Consider the following 24,051-nt stretch of genomic DNA (forward strand, 5'->3'; position numbering starts at 1 on the left):
AAAAAAAAATAAAGGTACTCTATATATTGTAATTGGATCCTGCCAAAAGTAACGAATAGTCTAGACAATGTGTATGGTCAAACCTGCTGTCAATGATGTTAAATAATTATAATTGGATCACTGTTCCCATGTCACAACTTCTGTAACTCACCCATCTCAAACCCCATAAAAACCCTACTCTGCCCTTGTTCGGGGCTCTCAGCACGGATCCACGGCACTGGTGAAGTCTGTTGGCCCGAGTTTAAGCCTGTAATAAAGCCCTTTGCCTTTGCAAAAAAAGAAAAAAAAAAAAAAGGAAGGTGTTTAAAAGATGACTCAATAAAGTGCCATATCATTGTATACACATATGTTATAATTATAGCTCTCTCAATCCAGATAGAAAAGTCTTGGATGTACAAAAGGAAATGATCTCTATTAGTATCCTCCCTGGGTTCAGACGATTTGGTATAAGAGACTACCACTTCCCATTGAACACTCCAAAAAAAAAAAAATCAGTGCATATGTATTATGAGTGTGTGTTTTTCTGCTTCATTTCCCAATGGGACACTTAGTTAGGTCATGCAGAATTTCTTAATGCATCCCATTCTATATTGCCCTTCTCACATTCTATATTGACATCTCTGGTTATTATTGGCTATTAAAGAAAATTTAGCCTATTTTCCTCAAGTATATTTTCCCTTACCTAAGATTTAAAAATCCCAGTTGCAATTGCTCTTGTAGCCTATTTTTAGTCATTAGCTATTTAATATTTTATTCTAACTCATGAATTAAAGCTGGTTTCTTTCATTCTTATAGTAAACTCCTATGCTTTGGAGGCAAGATTCACCTTCACTATCATCAAGAATGTTTTTGCTTTCTCTCTCTTAGAATTAGATTTAAATACTCTGGGCTATCAGAATACATTTCCACTGTACCTTGTTGAGCAAAGATAAATATAGGGTTATATAATTCTTGGCTGCTATGGGTACAGCTTTGGAGATAGCATCAATCTCTCCATCATATTATCTCCTTTTTTCCAGAGAGTATGTGTATATATGTTTTATCCAACATGTCTAAAACCTCCTCACTTAGAAATGCCTGCATCCGGAAAGCTGGAATTTCCAAGAGAAAAAGTTCATATTCTTAACTCTAATTAATACTGAAACTTTAGTGACTAAACAGAGGTTTAAGTCTTGCCTTTGGTTTCTGTAGGGATATAGTGAGGAGTTTTATCATTCTATACCTTCTTCTTAAATTTCATTAATACCTCCTCAAATATGTATTGAGCTTCTACATGTAAGTAATTTTTTTTAACTTTCTAGAGATCCAGTTGAAAATAAGATAGATCCCTGCCCTTTCAGGCTTAGAGGGTTCTTATACCAACAGAACATTGAATACCAAAAAAAAAGAAAAGAAAGTATCTAGTCATGTTATATGTAATAATAAAATAAAAAGTGCAGCATAGGATAGAGTATGATGGGAGAAGTTATCACAATGTTTGGTCAGTAAAAAGGAACTTTTAAGCAAAACCGTTGGTGAAATGGAATGAAAAGCAAGAGCAGGAAGAAGATAATCCTAAAGTGAGAACAAACTGTAAGATGAGTAGAAAGGTAACTGTAGCTACAAAATAGTGATTGAGTTGAAAAATTATAAGATATTTTAGTGAAAAGGGCATGAAGATCCATTTGTCAGTCTGAATATCATTCTGAGATGCTACGCTAATTAGAAGTGTGCAAACCAAGGGAGTGTTATATTCAGTGTATAATTTCAAAAATCCATTCATATTGCTTTGAGAAAAATTGTCTGTGGAGGGCAAGATTGGACAGAAAAGTCATATTTTTTCTTAGAAATTCAATTGAGAAATGATAATGACTTGGACTAGTGCTATCAGATATTGAAGACTTCAAGTTAATCAACATGATCATCTTTTGAAGATAATATATTTTGAAAATCGTTATAGAACTTGCATTTTATATGTTACAATAAAATGAGAAGAAAAACAGGATTGCTTCTAGAATTTTTTCCAGAGCAACAGATGGTGCCACAATTTGCTAAAATATATACAGGGAATAATAGGCTTGCCAATAGGTCATACAGGGCTCTGTTTTGGATATACCGAATATTTATTAGACATCTAGATGGAGATGCAGACTAGGGAAAATGTAAGCATATAGCCCAGTGGAGTGGTCAAGACTATAAGATAAATTTGAGAATCATTAACATATAAATATAATGGAAAGCCTTAACCACATTAAAATGGTATGTGTAAATAAAGAATAAAAGGCCAGGATCAAAACCCTGAAACACTTTAACATTTAGAGGTAAAGAAGGAAAAATACCAGCGAAGATATTCAGGAAGGTACAACAAAAAACCTCACCTATCAAAAGCCTACTTTGAAGAGACAATTCATTTTTTTAAGTGACTATGGCTTATTTCTCAGATAAATTCTGATAATGAAGGCTATATTTCCAAGAGTTCTAGTAGAATGAGATGGATCATAAAATCTCCCTATTGGTGTCAGTGAATAATTTAAAAGTTCATACAAATTGGCAAAGATTACCACAAGGGTTCTAATCACCAGCTGGGTTCTAAGCTTTTTAAAAAAATTCTAAATTGAGTACAATACACACACACTAAATATGTGAAGTGCATTGATTTTAAGTGTTCATCTCAATAATTTTTATTATATATTATTTATTATATTTATACATAAACAGATGTCTTTTTTTTCCTGACACCACTTTTTAAAAAATATTTTTATTTATTTCTAGAAGAGAGAGAGAGACAGCATGAGCACGGGAGGGTCAGAGAGAGAGGGAGACACAGACTCTGAAACAGGCTCCAGGCTCTGAGTTGGTAGTCAGCACAGAGCCCGACGCGGGGCTCGAACACACGAACCGCGAGATCATGACCTAAGTGAAAGTCGGATGCTTAACCGACTAAGCCACCCAGGCACCCCTTCCTGACACCACTTCTAAGAGCAAATTATGTGATTTTATGACACCAACTGGGTATCCAACAGTTAATTTCAACTCTAACATAAACTCCCAGAGTGAGCACAGACCTCACATGTTAAAGGATCAGCCATGCAAGACTGCCCCCATGTCAGGCACTGGTCAAATGTGATAAGGGAGAGGAGAGAGGCACCTGTACTTCTGACCAACTAGCTATAAATCAGGAGTTTCCACAAACTCTTCAAGTGCCATAATTCACTAGAGTGACTCACTGAACTCAGAACACTTCACTTACATGTACTCATTAATTATAAAAGATACAACACAGGAACAACCAGATATAAAAGATGTAGAGGGAGCAGTGTATAACTTTTATGTCCTATCAGAGCATGTCACCCTTGATATGTTCACCAACTGAGAAACTCCTTTAGTGCTTTTCTGGAAGTTTCATTTTATACGGACATGACTGATTAAATCAGTGTCCATTGGTTTTGTTGACTTCAATTTCAGTTCCTCTCCCCTGACCTGGAGGTCAGAGGTGAGGCTGAAATTCTAATCCATTAATCAAGACTTGGTCTTTTGGTGACCAGCCCCTGCCCTGAAGCTTTCTAGAGGCCCCATCCATCAGCCATCTCATTAGCGTATAAATGACACTCAACACTCAAAAGATCCCAAGGGCTTCAGGAACTATGAGCTGGCAACAGAGTAAAAAGACCAAATATTTATTTATTTTTTTATTATACCAACACACACACACACACACACACACAACACACACACACACACACACACACACACACACACACTTGAAGTAAAACTGAGATCAAGACACAGAATAATTTTGGAACTTATTTCCCTAGTGTTTTTGTTTGTTTGTTTGTTTGTATTTTGAGAAAGAAAGAATTAGCAAGGGCAAGGTGGGGTAGGGGTGGACAGAGGATCTGAAGTAAGCTCTGTGCTGACAGCAGAGAGCCCAATGTGGGGCTCCAACTCACAAACCATGAGATCAATGACCTGAGCCAAAGTTCGATGCTTAACCAACTGAGCCACCCAGACACCCCAGTTTCCCTAGTGTTAATAATTATTTCAGGCTTGATGAGGAGGCAAGACGGCAGAGAAGGAGGGAGCTTCAAACACTTCACTTGCTCCCATCTCTCAAACGGATGAGGTCTGAAACCATAGGAACCCTTACAGAATCCAGGAGTTTGGGAGGAAAAGGAGACAGAGTCCTTTTCCTTATAGTGTGAGAAAACAACCTTATAGTGTGAGTGTGAACTGGTAAAGATAAAAACGGTCTGGGGCCAGGAAACATGGAGGGAGGGGAGGGAACCCTCTTTGCAGGCAGCTGAGGTGAGTCGAGGGGAAAAGAAAGAGTAGCTGAAACTGCTCAAGGAGCTGTCCCTGTCCCTGGAGAAGACAAAAACCTCAGCTCAGGACATGGACTGATCCGGTTTCCAGCTGTGCAGCTGACTTTGAGCTGGACACCCCGGTCCCAGGCAACGCCAGGAAAAACTGCTCCTCTGCTTGCCAGCTCGACTTGGAGGGGAAGGGTGTGCCTGAATATGCTCCACCGCTCTTCTGGCTCAGCTCAATCCCCAGTGGGGAGGCGGCCTGCTTGAAACTACACAGAGGGACTCAGCCTGCAGGTTTTTATTTTGGGCAGTATCAATGGGGCGCCAGGACTATGATCTGGAAACGAGCGTGGCTTTGGACATAGAGCACGGCCTACCTTGGCTACGTCTGTGGCACAGGGAGATCAGACCCAAAAGAGTGAGTTGCAATGCTTGGTTCCAGAAGGGACTGGGGTGCCAATTCTTCTCCCCACAACCACCAAAGCAGGACCTCAAGGAGCAGCCCCTGGGACCACAATGGAGGATAAGACCTGCCTAACCAAACTATGCCCATCCCCACTAGAGAGCTGTCTTTTTTTTTTTTTTTTTAACTGGAGCCTGGGGCAAGAACAAAGTGGAAGCACTATGGTGATTAATTCTAGATCAACTCTTTCTATTCAGATATACTTTCCCTAGTCTCATTCGTATCTCTCCCCTCTGCTGGACTGGGCACTCTAGTCATTGGTTTGCTTAAACAGTCACATTTAATCCATTCTCTAGATGTGTATTCTATACCTCCACCACTATCTCTCTCTCTCTCTGTTGTAATCAGACTATATAGTTTCTCTGAGTAACATTATCTTCATTTCTTCCTCCTTGCCTCTTACCATATTCTCCTCTTACTCTCTCTGAATTAAGCCTCTTAGTCTCTCTGCCTGGTCACTGTCCAACTTTGCTTCCTCCTAGCTCTGTCATTTCTCTCTTTGTATGTGCTCTTCCATCACCACTGCATACACATTGCTCTTTATTTGTACCTGGGAATTCTGGTTTTATACTTTTAGACTGTCCTTTGTCTTTTGGGTTTTTTATTTTCTTTTTTCTTTTAATTTTTATTATTTGTTTTAACTCTATCCTCTTTTTTCTTTTTTTATCCTTTTTTCCCTTTTTCCCTTTCAGCTTGTGTGTTTGTAGGATTTCTGTGTGCATTTGTGTACCTTTGTTCCCTGTGTGTTTGTCTGTCCCTTTTCTTTTCCAGGGCTACCTCAATAAATAAGCCAAAGTACACAGGGTGGAGAGTCATACCACTATGAGTAGGGAAATAAAATAACCAAAATCTCAACAAGAGAGACCAAGAGACACCAATCAAAGAACACTTCCTGAATGGACAGGCATTGGACAGTCAAAGAGCCTTCTTTAATACAGCAGTACTCGATGTGGTTTATCTATACAAAGGAATACTACATGGCAATGAGAAAATGAAATCTGGCCATTTATAGCAACATGGATGGAACTTGAGGGTGTTATGCTGAGCGAAATAAGTCAGGCAGAGAAGGACAGATGCCATATGTTTGCATGTATAGGAGGACTAGGAGGAACTTAACGGGGACCATGGGAGAGAAGGGGAAAAATAGTTGGGGAGATGGATGGAGGCAAACCATGATTGACTCTTGAATGCTGAGAACAAACTGAGTACTGAGGGGAAGGGAGCTAATGGGCATGGAGGAAGGAATTTGGGATGAGCACTGGGTGTTATATTGAAACCAACTTGACAATAAACTATTTTAAAAAATAATAATTATTTTAGGCTTTCTTCTCTCCGAGCTCCAATATCAACAGTCTAGTGGACGTACTACGGATTCTTCTGTCAAAGCCACATTGAGATTTGGTAACAACTTAAAAACAAATTTATGAGAGGTTTGATTTATGGAATATCCTAGAATATATTATAAACCTCTAAAGATCTTTGTTTGTATTTGGTAAGCCAAAGAGAATGGTGAGAGAATTTTCTAAATTAGATTTTACCTGCTGTTAGGAAACAGCATATTCTGCAGAAATATCAGAGCAGTACAAAAGAACACTTGTCAATAAAAAATTTCAACCTTATTTCTTCAAGGCAAATTAATAACAAAGTGAGACATTTTTATGTTTTTTCCCCAAAGTTCTCTAGACTATTTTCTAAATATACCAAGATTTCAGAATATATCAGATCCCCCACTACTGTCCCTATTAGTCTCTAGAAGAAAGTGGGGCTCCACTAATGCCCTAAGACACTCTTTCTCTCCAACAGGTCAAACCAGGAAAAAAAAAAACAAACCATTATTTTCTAGTCAGCTGTATGTGATAATACTTTTTCCATAGACCCCACTGTGACTCTTAACATTAGAATATAGAAAAACATTTGAGAATCCTAGAATTTGGAGCAGTGTTTCTACCAATCTTGATTCCTTTTGTTCTATATTACTATAATACTTGTTCTTCATTTTCTCCTCTGATTCATTCTCCACCTCCACTCCTGGTTTTTTGTTTTGTTTTGTTTTCTAAACAAGGGAGGGGGATTGATGCTCAGTGACTTAAGACAACAAGAAGGTGTGAACTCGAAGAATACTTCCCAGTTTCACTGCCTTCTGATTTAAAGTTGGGTTGAGTCAATAAAATTTTGGCAGAATATAATGTATCAAGAGGTCAGAGATATCATGAGGGTTCCCTTCAATGGTTTGAGGTTTCATAGGCTCTTGGTACCCTGTTTCTTTGTATTATTATTTTAATCTTAGTTGTAATAATGGCTTCCCACTGTTGTTATTTCCATGATGTCTCAACATCCCTTCCCAAACTTCTTTAAATAAGACTACATGTGCCTTCTGTTTCCTGTCAGGATCCTGACTAATAAAGTCCTCTAACCTACGTTTAACTTTTTTTTTAAAGCTTATTTATTTGGAGGTGGGGAAGCAGCGAAAGTGGGAGAGAGAGAATCCCAAACAGACTCTGCTCTGTCAATGTGGAGCTTGAGGCAGGGCTTGATGTCATGATCCATGACATCATGACCTGAGCCAAAACCAAAGGTCAGATGTTTACCCAACTGAGCCACTCAAGCATACCAACATTTAATTATTTTCAAATTTCTTATACACCAACATAAGTATAAATGTTAATGGATTCTCCTATCAAGATAAAATGTCATTGATTAAGAGTTTCTTAATATGTCTCCTTATATCATTGGTTGTTATTGTTTTCTACAGAATTATATTCTATAGGATTGTATCCAAAGATTGATGGGTTGCATAACTCAATCTACTCCTTATTCTCAAAATCCCTCTCAAACTTTTCTCCTTCCTACAGCTCCTCTTTTAATTTATCTTACCTTAGTGTGTTGTATTCTTTCTTTTATATCCCTAAATAGTGAGGAAAATCTGTGATTGACTTCCTCGGCTTGTTGGATTCTGTCCCGTGCGAAGCATAAATACAGACAAAACTGATTTCAATTAGTGAAACAACTCTGGATAAAATATCTTAGATCTAGCACACTCTTTCAACAACAACTATTACCTTTATGATCCTGACAATTATCTTTGAAAACTTGTTTTCTGTGTTTAATTTACTGTTTGAACTTTTTTCTTCCCTCTCACAGGTTCCATATGCTTGAATAAGATTTGATTCCTGGTATTGATTGGTTTCAGGTCAGGCTGCCCAAAAACATGCCAATTTGGTATATTGATCATTTTTAGTTAAAATTACTTAAGAAACAGTCAATGCAGGAAGGACACTCTGACCCACTCCTTCGTCCACTTGAAAGTAGGAAATAAATTCCCCATTTGAAGGGTACCCTGCCTGTACCTGGAGGGTAGAAGGCATCCTTATTAACAGAGACAGGAAATTCAGGGCCAAGAAGACACTATAAATAAATCATTGTTACTTCTTCAAACTTATTTTCTCAATTCTTCACAAATTGTCTAAAAGCTGTAAAAGGTAACTGCTTTGGTCACTTCTTTGAGTATCAGATTTCTGTAACTCTTCTACATGCAAAATTAAATTTTGCTTTTTCTCCTGTTAATCTGTCCTATGTCAATTTAATTACAAGCTCTTCAAAGAAACTGAAAAAAAAAAAAAAACCGCAAGACAAGTTTTCCTTCCCTATAGTATGTCAACAACCAGTACAGGTTGACTTCTTGTCCAATTAAACCATCACAACTTGTTTGGGTACATTTGATTTTCATGTCGGCAAAGATTATCCCATCAATTTGAATTATTCCTCATAGACTTTCCAAAACCTGAAGCAAACCAACTTTATGTTAAATTTCAATATTATTCAGTGCAGAAAAGCCTTTCTTCATAGGACTAGTCCTTGGATAAACTGAGCTAGATTTTTACTGTGGGGTTCATCATATAAATTCAAATACTGAAGCATGGTCCAAACTCTCTGACTACAGCATGCATTTTTAAATTTAGCTCATATTCCCTTATCCTACGACTTCAAGAACTCCAGTCTGTTTAGCACATCCATCTCCATATTTTTCTCCTTATGAGAGATTATTACTATTTCCATTCCTGTTTATCTTGGACTTACTTCTAGTCTTGGAAATCAATCCAATCACAGTTTGGTGATATGTTGTAGGGTGTCTAGCTTGTTTCTACAGTGTATGTTGATTTAGGCATGCCAGAAAATCATACTAATGTCAAAATCCTGAGAGGTAACCCTCAAATACATTATATGGTATGAATTCTGAAAGGATATACAGGTACAGTTCCTACCCGGGAAGGGAAAAAATAAGTAATCTTAATATGAGTGCATCACAATTACACAGAGTCAGAAGAGGGTTCAAGCTTTTCTGTGTACACTGGCTTGTCATTCATACATAAATGGAAGACTCATGTTGATATACAGAAATATTTTTTCCCTTTTGTCTGTATTCTTCTTCCTGTGCAGAGTTCAAGTCCAGACAGACTTGAAACAGGGTTCATTCTTGAAAGGCAGTAGTGGAAAATTACCACGAATTAAAGAACACAATATTTAGATATTCAGAAGGGAGGGCAAAGGACAAATACTTCTTTATATTATATTAAAAGTCCTTGTTCATTCAAAAAAAGCAGAAGGACCAAAGGAGATTAAGAATAGAAAATCTAGTCCTGTCACATATTGATAGGACAGGTATAATCTGGTAAAGTAATTATATGATAGCTAACTATTATCTCACTGATGTTAATCATTAGTCTAAAACTGAATATGTAGTATGTTGTTTATAGATCAAATAACTGCTTTTATATAAGTTTAACAAATGATAATTTAGTCAATCCTTCTAACGAACCATCAGTTATTTTTAATTTTTAATTAATTTTTAATATTGTACCATATTTGTATTTTAATATCAGTTTTGAAATTAAGGGAATCTACACGACTTTACACTCACATTACCTATGAATATATTATCACGTATAGCAATGAGAAAGGAAAATGAGAAGAATTAAAGTAGTTTACTAATATTGTTTTGTATATATTAACATATAACTGTACTTTCATTTTGACTTTTGGAAAAGATGAAAAGCTATTCTTGGATGAACAGTTATTCTAAATGAAACCATTACACCTGAAACTATAGGGTTATTTTAAAGGCATATCACATGTATTTAGGCAGTAGGATTTAAGAGAGGATGCACAAAGGGCTAAGTCCCACAACTAAAGCTACTTTCTCACTTGAGAAATTTGTTCTTTCCAAAAAAGAGTCTAGGAATGTAAAAATAGCTTCTAGCAGACTCAGAGCTGAAAGATAAACATTAGAGGATCTGCCAAGGAGAGGCCCTGAAAAATACTTTAAGTTTTTAGTTGAGATGCCAGAAAGCTATATCTAAAATACCAAACAACTCTGATATCCCTTGTCACATCCTCTCAGACCATGTGATTTAGGCTCAGCTATGGTGGTTGTTTTTGTATATGCACATGGTCTCCCACATCAGCCTCCTCTTACTGATTCACTAGATGGAAGTCAGTAGAGCCCATGTAGCTTATACACAAGCACAGTCCACATATGGGGCAAATCAGTGTTCCAAGAGCTAATGGGATGTTGAAGACACTAGATGAATGCTCATGTTTTCTGCAAATTTAGTGACTTTCTGGGAGATATTCTGGACAGTTTTCAGGAAGTCCCAGTGGAATTGAGATCCCTTGCCACCAGAACAGAAGTGATAATAAACTCTTATATTACCTTTTCCTCCTTCCTTTTCTTAGTATCCTGGTTCTCTCACTTCCGCTTTGTGCCATACCCTTTCAAATATACTACTTGCATCCAAATTATTTTGAGGGCTCTGTTTCCAGTAATGAAGTAGACATAGAAAACAGTTGCTTGTCGTGGAATGCTAGAAATACATTATTCAATGGGCAAAGAGGAACAAAGAATCCCCTGCTGTTAATAAATGGGATGGTGATACCCCCTGTCTTGTTAAAGTATTATATTTATTAACACTAATTTTACCTTGTGGTAGATTGGGATGAAATACAGCTTAAAGTAAAATCACTGGTTTATATAATAATTTTAGTATTTGAAAGGATGGGTACACATTTATTGTAAGGATTTTGTAGAGTTGGCTGGCTTTGCTAACTGCCAGAGGCATTGAAGAAGGATAATGACCAGCTGAAGTTAGCCAACTCTCAACTCAGAAAATGGATGGTTGAAAATGCTGAAAACCTGGCCAAGGACTTAATCTTAAGGGTAGCAAAACTACAAAGGGAACCGAATGTACAACCTTAAATAATACTCTATGCTAAAATCAGGGCCCTGAGAAGAAAGACATAGAATGCTAAGACCCAAAAAAAGGCATACGTATATGTGGACACATGAAAACTCTGAGCCCTTATATTTACACTTATTAATCCACCACAGGCAATCCCTCCTCCCTTGCTAGAGGACAATAGCCTGATCTTGTCCAGGGACAATTCAATGGCTTCATCTAAGCCAAATACATCACAAGTTGACTTTCTCCTTAAGATTCCTACCTCATTGCCTCCAGACTAATCATGGGTATCATTGTCAGCATAGACAAAAGAGGAAGTACAGTCTCTATTTTGGGAGTGCATAGTTTCCTTACCAATAGAATTATAGGAACTCAATACTATGTACTTGTAGAGCTGAAAAAATATGACCAGAAATGCGTTTGTGGATATTGCACTACAGAAGATGAAATATAAGGTGGAGAGAAGAGAGTTTTATCCAGGGTACCTGGCTGGCCAGTCAGTGGAGCATGTGACTCTTGATCTCGGGGTTGTGAGTTTGAGCCCCATGTTGGGTTGAGAAATTACTTAAAAATAAAATCTTAAAAAAAAGTGTCACCCATAATCCAATCTTCATATGCTGCTGGGATAGTCCTAGAATCTTGGACATGATAAAGACGTACAGAAAATCAGATGAGATAATTTGCCTTGGCAGAGGATTGAGCTCAAGTAAACATGAATGTTAAAATAAATATATTATATAAAATTGAAACACTTTGATGACTATGCTCCTCCTCGCTTTGCTATAGCTATAATGAATTCATTTTGATAAAGGCACTGGGATCTTTGGTGGCAATGGTTGCTGCCACTTCTAGATTAGGGTTGACATTAGGGACTATTTTCATAGAATTAAACTCATGGTGTTAATGGGGATTATAGGATTCAGGAATAGTAGAAATCAGGCCATAGTATATAACCATCAGAAGAAAGGTAAAATATTGGGAAGCAATGGTGAAGTTATAACCAGAGTGCCTAGAGACACAGGTATCTGTGGCACTGGAAACTAGATAGTGAGAGCAAGATAGGCAGCTGACAAAAAAGATAGTAAAGTTCAAGATCTGATGAGCTAAAGATGAGATGAGCTACAATGATGGAAAAGTGAAATCGCTCATCAGTCTCTAGATCTGAGACCATTCTGAGACCCTAAGCCCTTCAAATGAAAAAGATGCCAGTTCCTTTTGAGAAAGAAGACTAAAATGCCACAATCCTTCTCCAAATAGAAGTAAAGCTATTTGACTCGGGTAAAGGAGAATAGAAAGTTGACATAGAGTCTAAACTGATACTGTTACTAGAGTATCCAAAATACCTACATAGTGCACTAGCTACAATGAAGGCTTTTGGAGTCCAGCCTTGATTCAAGTCTATTTGGTGAGTCCAGTTAAGCCATGGACTCATCCTAGAAATATTTCCATAGTCCACAAGTACATAACTGTGTTGTATATATTTACCATTGACAAGGCCCTAAATTGTTCCCTGACCTATGGATTAAGAGATGCTGTGGTCGGAAAAGCAAAGTAGAAGACCCTGAAGATGCCCTTGCATTGATACAAGACAGTACATAGGAAGCAAAAGCACATGCTGTAATGGAATTACAGAGTTTAGCAACACCTGAATTGATTAATGAAAAGTGGTTCATATCATTTGCAGAACGATTCTGGAGCTACCATTGAAAATTAATATAAAATCAAAAATCCCTAGAAAACTGACACAAGATGAAAAATAAATCTGAATAATAACATCTGTTGATTATGAAAGTATGTGCTACCTCACAGAGCATTCAACAGGTCCATGTAACTTCACAGTGAATTGTTATACTCAAGTAAGGAATAACACTAGTCTTATGCAAATTTTGCAGACTTATTCTTATGTGGAAATTATCAAGATTTATTCATGTTTTATTGTTGTGATGCAATTATAAATGGTATTGATTTTAATTTTAAACTCTTGCTTACATATAAAAATTCAATATTTTTGTGTATTGGATTTATATCTAAATATTTTTCAGCATTCACTTATTAATTCTAAAATACTACATGAAAATATCTACAGATTTTATAAATATACAATCTTATTATATGTCAGTATCTTTTATTTCCTCACATTCTTAAACTTTTTATTTTTCTTGTCTTATTGTACCAACTAGAAACTACAGTAAGATGTCAAACAAATGGGGTAAAAATTGACATCTTACCTCTCTACTCTATCAAAAATACTTACAATATCTTACTAGCAAGAAATTTCTATGGGATTTTATTAATATTCTTCAACAGATTAATAAAGTTATGTTCCATGTCCAGTTTAAGCTATATCTCTTTTTGTAAATAAGTTATGAATGGTGTTGAATTTGTCCAATGCTTCTCTGCATCTATTTAATTATATAATATTTTATATATTCTGTTAATTTGGTGACTGATATTGATTTCATATGTTAAACTAACCTATTCTGCAATTCACTTGTTACATGTTAATATTTTAATATATTGCTGGATTTGCATTTACAATTTATTTAGAACTTTCACATTTAACGTTATGAGAAGATTTATTTGCAAGCTAATTTCTTTTCTTATATTTTATTTATTTCTGAGAGAGAGAGCATGAGCAGGGGAGGGTCAGAGAGAGAGGGAGACACAGAATCTGAAATAGGCTCCAGGCTCTGAGCTGGCTGTCAGCACAGAGTCTGATGTGGGGCTTGAACTCACAAAATAGCATCTCTCTTCTGTGTTTACAAATAATAACTACTTTCTATTCAAAGCGTTGGCCTATATTCTAGCATTAAAATTTTAACCCTTACTAAATTATTACAAATAAAATATTGAATATGGTAGGTAGTTTGTATTCTTAGCTGAAGATTTGAAAAGAACTATTTTTGAGAATTTGGTAAAAAATGTTTACCATATCTGAATTCCTTTACTGGATATAATTATGATGTTTGGTATGTGCTAAGTTTTAAGGTAAAGTAGAAAGTGTGGTGATGGATGATGGTATATGGGTAATAAATTGAAATATTTTAAAGCCTGTAAATCACCTTTATTAGCCATGTTTATTTATCTAGACCTAAAGGTCTAGATTCAGAGAACTAAAGGTCTAGATTCAGAGAAAATTGGGATGAAAAGTATTGGAAACTTAGGGTTATGATCTAATAGCTGGCAGATTTGTAATATAGGTCAATATTGTCAGAAATATTAGGAAAGCTAATTTGTCTGAACTCAGTGATGATAAAAGTGCAAAAGGTCAAAACTTGTGAGAATACAGCTAATGTAGTTAATACATAAAGAAAATGTATCCCTTTAAACTGGTGTATTAAAATGAGTTTATGTTCAAAACTCAGAAAATTGAGTATTTGTGCACATTTATGCACATGTGTGCACACACACATGATCTGTTTGAAGTCTTATTATCTATCATTCATCTACCTATTGACCTATTTGAAGTTATTGGAAAGCTACCAAGATAGTGAGGATTGAAGTGCTATGATCCTGAATAAAAAGTAAGCCCTACCCTTGACAAAGGTATCCTAGTTCAAACTTTTGCTGTTCTGTAAGATTGAAATGATAAGCAGAAAGCTGCAGCTGAGTGACTGATAATCTAAGGAGAACTTCAGCTTGGCTCATTGGACTTCAGGAACAAAAATTGAAATTTGGACATCATGGAAGAGAAAGATGTGCGTTGAAATTTTTTTCCTCCTCATTGAGAGGCCATGCCCTAGGAGTAGAAGTGAAATGGAAAAGAATTCACAAAACCTGAAGCCAACATCGGAATGAACTCAATTTCTACTTGGATGAAAGTGCTATTTCCTTAGGTTAACTGACATCCAGATACAAAATGATTCAATTTTAGAGGAAAACGTGAGATCATGACCTGAGCGGAAGTTGGACGCTCAACCGGCTGAGCCACCCAGGTGCCCCTTGCAAGCTAATTTCTATGTACTATCCTTGTCAAATGTTTATACCAAAGTTAATGAAGGCCACCTAAAATAAATTGAGATCTATTTCCTCTGCTTCTAGTCTTTTCAGTAGCTGAATAATTGGCAGTCGCCCCCTTTATTTCTGATACAGTTGTAACAACTTTTTTACATAGGATTAGCACAATTTATTTTATAATCCCCTATGGATTTGTTTTAACTGTTTTATGTGGGGTTTGAGTTTTGTTTTTCTTTTTTAATCTCCTGTTTAATTGCACACAAAAATCTATACAGTTCAGGGTAATGGAATTTTCCTTTAAAATTGATTCATTAGGTATCCTAATTTTCTCTGAATCTAGACCTTTGGATCTAGATAAATAAACATGGCTAATAAAGGTGATTTATAGGCTTTAAAATATTTCAATTTATTACCCATATACCATCATCCATCACCACACTTTCTACTTTACCTTAAAACTTAGCACATACCAAACATCATAATTATATCCAGTAAAGGAATTCAGATATGGTAAACATTTTTTACCAAATTCTCAAAAATAGTTCTTTACAAATCTTCAGCTAAGAATACAAACTACCTACCATATTCAATATTTTATTTGTAATAATTTAGTAAGGGTTAAAATTTTAATGCTAGAATATAGGCCAACACTTTGAAAAGAAAGTAGTTATTATTTGTAAACACAGAAGAGAGATGCTATTTTCTATAATATATGGCTAAGACTAAATAAAAATAACATTCTTTATTATATTAATGTAATTTTAAAGACACATGATGAGAAAGTGGTCCAAGCTATTTAGATATTTCTTAGTTAATTTAATATTTACGTATAAACATTTACAAGGCTATAAAATATTTTTTGACTTTCAAATGGAATTTACATTTAAATTTTTTAAAAGTACAGTATCATTCCTTTAATAATTTACATCTTACTTTTTCTTAGATTAGCTCACCAACATCAAATTGTTTGTTTCTATGTATGTTGTAGTAGATCTAAAGTTTTCAAACGGATAAGTACACATTCTCATTTTGTCATCTTATGACCAGTATGTCAAATTTGCTCTATGACTATCTAGATATAAAGATTAAGCACGTTGTCCTAAAGTTTACTTTCTGTGACTTTGGTACAATTTCTAACCTTTCTAGTTTCATAATTTTAAAACAATCACTGTATTACAAAATCATAGAGATGTGTTTGGTATAGCTGAACATATTTTGTGTATTAGTTATGTTAACTGGAATAGGCTAAATGACTCTGTGATAACAAAACAAGCTCAAAATGTCAATAACAAAAGAGTAAAAAGTTTATATTTTGCTCACATCACTGGATAGCCTTTGCTCTCTTTTTTATTATCCTAACTCAGGGGCCCTAACCTTCAGACCAGTTTCTTCTGAAACAGCCAGTCCTCATGTTATAGGGGAAATAAGTCATGATGAACTACGTGAACTACATGCTGACTCTTAAAGCTTCTACTCAGAAAACACATCCATTCCATTCACCATTTTTTGACCAAATCATCAATGGCTGAGATTTACTGCAATGTGGTATGGAAAAGATTCCTTCTGCTGGATGTATCATAACGTATACAGTAACTATAATATAACCTACAATAGGTAACTAACTACCTTTAAGATACTTTTAATGAGTATCACTTTAAAATACTATATTTGCTGGGGCGCTTGGGTGGCTCAGTTGGCTAAGCGTCCAACTTCGGCTCAAGTCATGATCTCGCAGTTCGTGAGTTTGAGCCTTACTTTGGGCTCTGTGCTGACAGCTCAGAGTCTAAAGCCTACTTCCAATTCTATGTTTCCTGCTCTCTCTGCCCTCCCCTGCTCATGCTCTCTCTCTCTGTCTCAAAAATAAACATATATATATATTTGCTTATAATAGGAGCAAAAAATTATCTATTTATCCCTAAACTCAATGCATTAAGTTAGGAATTATTATTTCGTTAGCCTTAGAATGAGTGCATATTATATAAATTGTTGTGTTCTAAAGTAGTTTTATTCCAGAAATTTTCATAAGTAAAAGAGATCAAAAGTTCTTTTGCTGTGAAAAATTAAACTCAGAGTTAGTACTTGTAATATGTGGTGTGCCTCAACTGCCATATATTTAGATAGTGATTAAATAGACACACTTGGAAGCTGAGGTTTCTTGGAACTGTGATGGACATAAAGGGATAGTGAGATAGGAATTGTGGCTGCTCTAATCTCTGCGGAAGCTAAGAATGACTCAATCTTTTTTCTGCATATTATTGCTAGACTTCATTTGAATGGTGAATATAAAGAGTGAAAAATTTGTTTTCATTATAACCCCTAGGCTTTTTCCTCTCCCCATTAAAATTCAATTAGATGATTAGTAATGTACAAAAAACTCATGTTGACATTTTCTTTCCTATTGTTTTTTACATTCTAAAACAAATTCCTGCTGAGTTTTAAAAAAAAATCTGCTTCTTATAACTAAAACAGATATCTTTTCAGTATCCAAAAATGATAAGCCAAGCCCAATATGTGGGGGGGGGCAGGGGGACAGATTTACGGTGTAAATTTAACTAACAAATGAGTAAAGCACTCACCAAACACAAGGTCTATTAGATTTCTGTGTCAAAACTCTTCACAACGTGGGTCCACACAAATTGAATCTTAATTTCCAGTCCAAAAGAGGTAGTACAGAAAGACTCTAGCCCAGGCATCTGTGACCCAGATAAGTCAAAGATGGTGTTAGGCCAACACTGGGCTTGGTTTCAATGATTCCATGAGTCAAGATTTTATGATTTCCAGTCTTCTTTTGATTATCTTTTTCCAAAGAAGTCTCAAAGACAGCTGACTATGTTTATGAGATGGGTATGGATTAGCTCTTCCTAATCAATGTAGCATTGCAACAGTATTCTATGCACACAGTACCTATCAGAGAGTAATATTAAGAGAACTTTTCATGACAGCAAGAATTTTGCCTCAGAAACTGTACTTATAATTAATAAATCTCAACAGGTGTGATACACCTGTTTAAATAACATTTTTGTTTTTATACAAGGAATCAATGTCTTATAAGGTTGACATATTATAAGGATGTAACTGTCTTATATAGATTGGAAAGATATTGTAATCACCACAATAATCATGTTGAAACAAACTCTAATAATTTTTATTCACTCATTATTTCTCATTAGTTGTTTGCTCTTTTGGAACATTATTTCATTGTTCTCCACATAATTCTTCCACAGATTGTCTGAGAGCAAGGAAACCTTGAGGTAGTAAAGGACATCATGAAATTAAAACTCCTTCCCAAAGTAGTTAGCCAACAATGCCATGGAGGGAGTCTTAGAATTCTTTTAAGAAGTTGTATTTTATAACTCCTTTGGGGACCCTTTAAGCAACTTGAGACTGAATTCGCTTTTATTTATTCATTCTTCAAGATCTTGTGGGTCTTGTTTTAACGCAATACTTGCTGTGGTTAGAATAGGTAGCAGCAGAACCAGAATTCTGGGTCTGTTTCAGGGCCTTTTGATCTCTCAATATGTGAAGAACTTATCTGCTCAAGATTTTCCAGCTGTAAGCTTAGGTTTCATAATGCTAGCTAACATCTGTTGATCACTCACTATGTGTCAGGTTTTGCTATAAAAGCTTAATCCTCAAAACAACTCTAGGTTACTACTATTACTATATATGTTTCATAGGTAAGAAAGTTGAATGTACAGAAATATTGTTAGCTAGTAAGTGTATAGCCAAGACTCACAATTAGGTAGTTTGTTCAGGACTGTTAACCACTACCATCTCTAATTACAGAAGATTGTGTACAAATAAAACTGTTATTATATCTAAAACTTTTTGAGATATTCAAATAAAAATAACAAATATGAAAAGATACAATTCATCATTTGTTATTTCTGACAAAGCATGAGTCATTTCTTTTAGCTATCCTTTGTGTCGCATAATCCCAGAAGGAAAGGTGTGTGTTACACTGTACTAACACACTCAGAAACACAGTAAGTAGAATTATTTAACCATATTGTATCTAGAAGAGACTAAAGCACTTATGGGCCAAAAGCTTCCCTTCATACAGCTTGGTCCATACTAGCTTTTGCAAACTGTCTTATCCCTTGAAAACATATCTGTGAATAGTATATAGCGAATAGAAAACATTTTTGCAGATGTTCAGTGGTATTCATAAGTTCCTGAAAACACCCGCAAACACCCACAAATTTTCCTCTGAGTCCTGGCTAATTTTCACTTCACAGATCTGTGAAATATTTTAAAATAAAAGCAACATGTCAGGAACTCTTTGTTTGTCTGGTTCCTTCCTTCTTGGCTCCTGGTTTTATCTCTATTTTATCTCTTACCCTGTCTGGCCATAGTTTTCTGTGCAAGAGTAGGTGTATATTCAATCAGTTTATTTAACATTTCCTTATGAAAAGATTTCCAAAACACAAAAAAGTTAAAAGACGTTTAGTGGGGGAACATCCTTAACTACATCATTTATGTTCTGCCATTAATATTTTACTACAGTTTTTATCACATGTCTTTTCATCTCTCTATCCTTCCATCAGTCTAATTTTTTGATGCAAATTAAATTGAAGATATCTGTAACTTGCCACTAAATGTTTCACCATGCATGTTATTAATTATAATTCAATACCGTTTATTGTGTTTTTCACTTCTGGTAAAATTTATATAACAATAAATGCAGAAATTTGAGTTGTGTGTTTGCTGAGTTTTGACAGTACACACATCTGTGTATTCTGAACTATATTGAGAGATTGTTCTATCACCACACATTAAAAATATAATAATTTTAACCTATATTCTTCTTTGTCTGACTTCTATAGCCTATAGCTAATAACTCTTAAATAATCCCTGGTCCCTTTTGAATATTATACCTAACCAAATTGAGAATTATCTAAAGAATTCTATTTTTCTCACACAAAAAGTCATCCAAAGGAATCAAAGGAAGCCTAAATTTACTGCTTGGAGGAAGTTAATGGGTTACAAGACAGGAAAGGAGAATCCAAATGTGGCCCAGTGGTTTCACTGATCAGAGGAAAAAGGGATCAGAGTATGAGGGAAAGAGTGACTAGCATCTGTGTGGCAGGAGAGGGAGCCATAGAGACAGAGTTCCCTGAAGAGGAGTCCAATCAAGCTTTTGTCAGAGTACTAATCTGCACATACATAAGAGAAAATTACCCAAGATTAGGAAAAGAGCCCCTGGAAAATCAGGTAAATAATTCTAGGAGTTCAATAGGGTGGAGATGAACTTATTTGGACACGAATAAGGATAGAAAGATCTTGGGGTGCCTGAGTGCCTCAGTCAGTGGACCATGTGACACTTGATCTCATGGTTGTGAGTTCAATCCCCACACTGGGAGTGGAGATTGCTTAAAAATAAAATCTTAAAAAAACAAAACAAAACAAAACAAAACAAAACAAAAAAACAGAAAGACTTTCCAAAACATGGGAGCATCAAGAATGGTTCTCTGAAGGTATATCTTAATAGCTTGGGTAAATTAGCCTCCAAGTAAGGCTACTTTAGGTTTATCTTAATGAAGCTAAGAGACAAGTCATAATAGAGTCAAATTGATCTCAACTGTCTTTCAGGGAAAATAAATCTAAAATCATTTAAGGAAATAAATAAAACCAGTACCTAACATACCATATTTACAATGTTTTCCATGCAATTAAAAATTACCATTCACATAAAGAAACATAACTCAGAGGAAAAGACCAATCAAAACAAAACCAGAAATGAGAAAGATAAGAGAATTAGGAGAAAATGATCTTAGAACAGCAATTGTAAATATGTTCTAGATGATCAAGAAGACTGAATAAACTATGAACATGACAAAAAAGAAATATATTTTTAAAAGCCCATGTGAAACTTATGGAAATGAAAATAAGTTATGTGAAAAATATACTGAATGTTATTAACACCAGGTTAAATAATGCAGAAGGAAAGATCAGTGAACTTAAAGACATAGCCATAGCAACTATTCAAAATAATCCTTATGAGGATAAAATGTTTAAATAGAATGTGAAGAGCATTATTAGAGACCCGTGGACCAGTAATAACTGTAATGTAATTAATACCTATAACTAAATTTCAGAATAAGAGTAATAAAAATATTTGAAGGAATGAAGACCAAAACTTTAAAAATTAGAAGAAAAATTTAAACCTGCAGTTTCAAAACCCACAACAAAATCCAAGCAAAATACACATAAATAAAACAACTCTAAGGCATCTCATAATCAACTTGCTGAGAATCAGTGATACAGACGACACATGTAAAGCCATCGCAGAATAAAAACACATTATATAGAGTAGAAAGATGAAAATTATAGTCTTCTGGGGCACGTGGGTGTCTCAGTTAATTAAGCATACAACTCTTGATTTCAGCTAAGGTCATGATCCCAGGGTCATAGGATCAAGACCGGGGTTGGATTCTGTGATGACATTGGAATCTGTCTGGGATTCTCTCTCTCTCGGAGCCCTGTCTCTCTTCCCCTCTCTCTCTCTCTCTCTCCCCCTCTCTCTCTCTCTCTTCCTCCCACTGCCCCTCTCCTCAGCTTATGCCTTCTCTCTTTAAAAATAAAAATAATAAAATATTACAGCCTTCTTGCCAGAAAGAAATTGTCACATCTTTTTTTTTTTAAAAAAAATTTTAATGTTGTTTGTTTATTTCTGAGAGAGAGAGAGAAACAGTGTGAGCAGGGGAGGGTCAGAGAGAGAGGGAGACACAGAATCTGAAGCAGGCTTCAGGTTCTGAGCTAGCCATCAGCCCAGAACCTGATGCGGGGCTCAAACCCAATGACTATGTGATCATGACCTGAGCTGAAGTTGGAGGCTTAACCGACTGAGCTACCCAGGCGCCCCTCACATCTTTAAATAATTGAAAGGATAGATATCTCTCTATTCCTAATGCAGGTTCAGTATCATTATTCAAGAAAGCTTTTACTGAATGAAAGAATGAAAGGATGAATAAATGAAAGGAAACAATGAAAGGACAACGCTATCAAATTAGAAATCTATATTCAGCAAAAACCTAAATTTAAGATTAAATACTTTTAGACAAACTAAAGTTGAGAGAGCTCACTAAAAGTAGACTGTATTTAAATTTTTTTTTCTAATGTTTGTTTATTTTTGAGAGAGAGACAGAGAGTGAGTGGGGAAGGACAGAAAGAGAGTAAGATAAAGAATCTGAAGCAGGCTCCAGGCTCCAACATGGGGCACAGAGCCCAACATGGGGCTTGAACTCACAAGCCATGAGATCATAACCTGAGCTGAAGTTGGAAGCTTAATGGACTGAGCCACTCAGATGTCTCTAGAGTAGACTATGTTAAGAAAACTATTTAGATATATAATATCAGATGGAATGTAATACCACATGGAAATTTGGATTCATACAATGGAATCTGAAAATTAATAGAAATGGTAAATATATGGGTACTTATAAAAGACACTTACTTATATGTTTAAATCTCTATAAAAATAATAATGTATGGGGGCAAAATTGAAAATCAATTGTGTATTTTTTAACATATGAAGTGTAAAATGTCTGGCAACAATAATACAAAGGACAGAAAAGGATAAATGGAAGTGTAGGGCTGTCTCTTACACCGTATGTGAGGCAGTATATTATTTGAAAGTAAACTGTGATAAGCTACAATGAATATTGTAAACTCAAAACAACTAGTAAGAGACACTAACATAAAATAAAATAAGTTGTAACGTAGTTATCAGCATAAAGATAGTATTTAAAGTCATGGGAATGGGGGAAAACACAAGTGACAATCCAGAGACTGAACTATAGGACACTCAACATTAAGAGTTTAGGAAGGTAAAAAGCAAGGGAAAAAGGAGAGACAGACTAAGGAAAGATCTATCTCCTTTCAACTTCTGTGCTGGAGCATTTGTTTGATGAGGGAAAAACAACTTTATAGACTCTCTCCCACAAATGGAAGGTCTATTCTCTTCTAGAAGGTGATTTTTTCCCTGATTTTCTTAGAAAGAAATATGTTTATTAAATATATGTATTTCTAATATTTATACTAATATATGTATTTCTAATATTTTACTAATATTTGATATTTCATATGCTCAAGTTAAAATTGTTCTTAAGACCAATAATTGTTTAAAAATAAGTTTGTCCATATTTCTATTGTCCTCTCAGTTTCTATTATATGTACATGAATTTCAGCATCATCTCTCATGTAAAATATAAGCATAATTTCTATAGGTATCATAAAATAATTTTAAAGATATATCACTTTGTTATCAGTTTGGATAATGCTTCAACAGATATCATCAAAGGAACTCTTTACAAACTATTGATTATAAATTCATATATATTGTAAAGAAAACACTCAAGAATTTATTGTGCCCAAGCAGACCTTTATGTATATAATGTCTGTTCTTCCATTCTTCTTATAAATTACAATAAGTTTGGTGAAAGAAAGTTTCAAAATATGTTGAATAATATGCAGTTTGTCTTTGACTAAAGGACATGTTCATTCCAATTACCTCTGAAACTATTATGAAATTTGAAATATTCTGGCAGTGAAAAGAAATTCACATAATATGCCTTGTTTGTATCACTGTCTTTCTGTTTAATAGATGTGATAGCACTTAATAAATTATGACTTTGAACTTGCATAAATAAGTTCACTGATGTCAAAAATATGGTTTAAAAAATTATAAAAACAGAAGGCTCAATATTTGTTTAATATTTATCTCACATATTAACTATAATAAATTCCAGGGAACATTTTTTTAAAAATTAAAGAAATTCCATAATTTATATAAAAATAGGGGCACCTGGGTGACTCAGTTGGTTAAGTGTCAAACTAGGCTCAGGTCACAATCTCTCATTCCTGATTTCAAGGCCCCCCAATGGCTGTCTGCTGTCAGCACAGAGCCCGATATGGATCCTCTGTCTCCCTCTCTCTCTGCCCCTCCCCCATGTGCATGCACACACTCTCTCTCAAAAATTAACAGTTAAAAACTAAAAAAAAAGAAAATAGAAATAGCCAAATATAGCCAAAACAATTTTTAAAGTAGAAAACTAGAGGACTTATACTACCTGATTTTAATGCTTGCTATAGAGCTATGTAAATAAAA

This window comes from Hyaena hyaena, unplaced genomic scaffold (assembly GCF_003009895.1).
Source record: "Hyaena hyaena isolate Hyena2069 unplaced genomic scaffold, ASM300989v1 scaffold_1496, whole genome shotgun sequence".
NCBI classification, from domain to species: domain Eukaryota; kingdom Metazoa; phylum Chordata; class Mammalia; order Carnivora; family Hyaenidae; genus Hyaena; species Hyaena hyaena.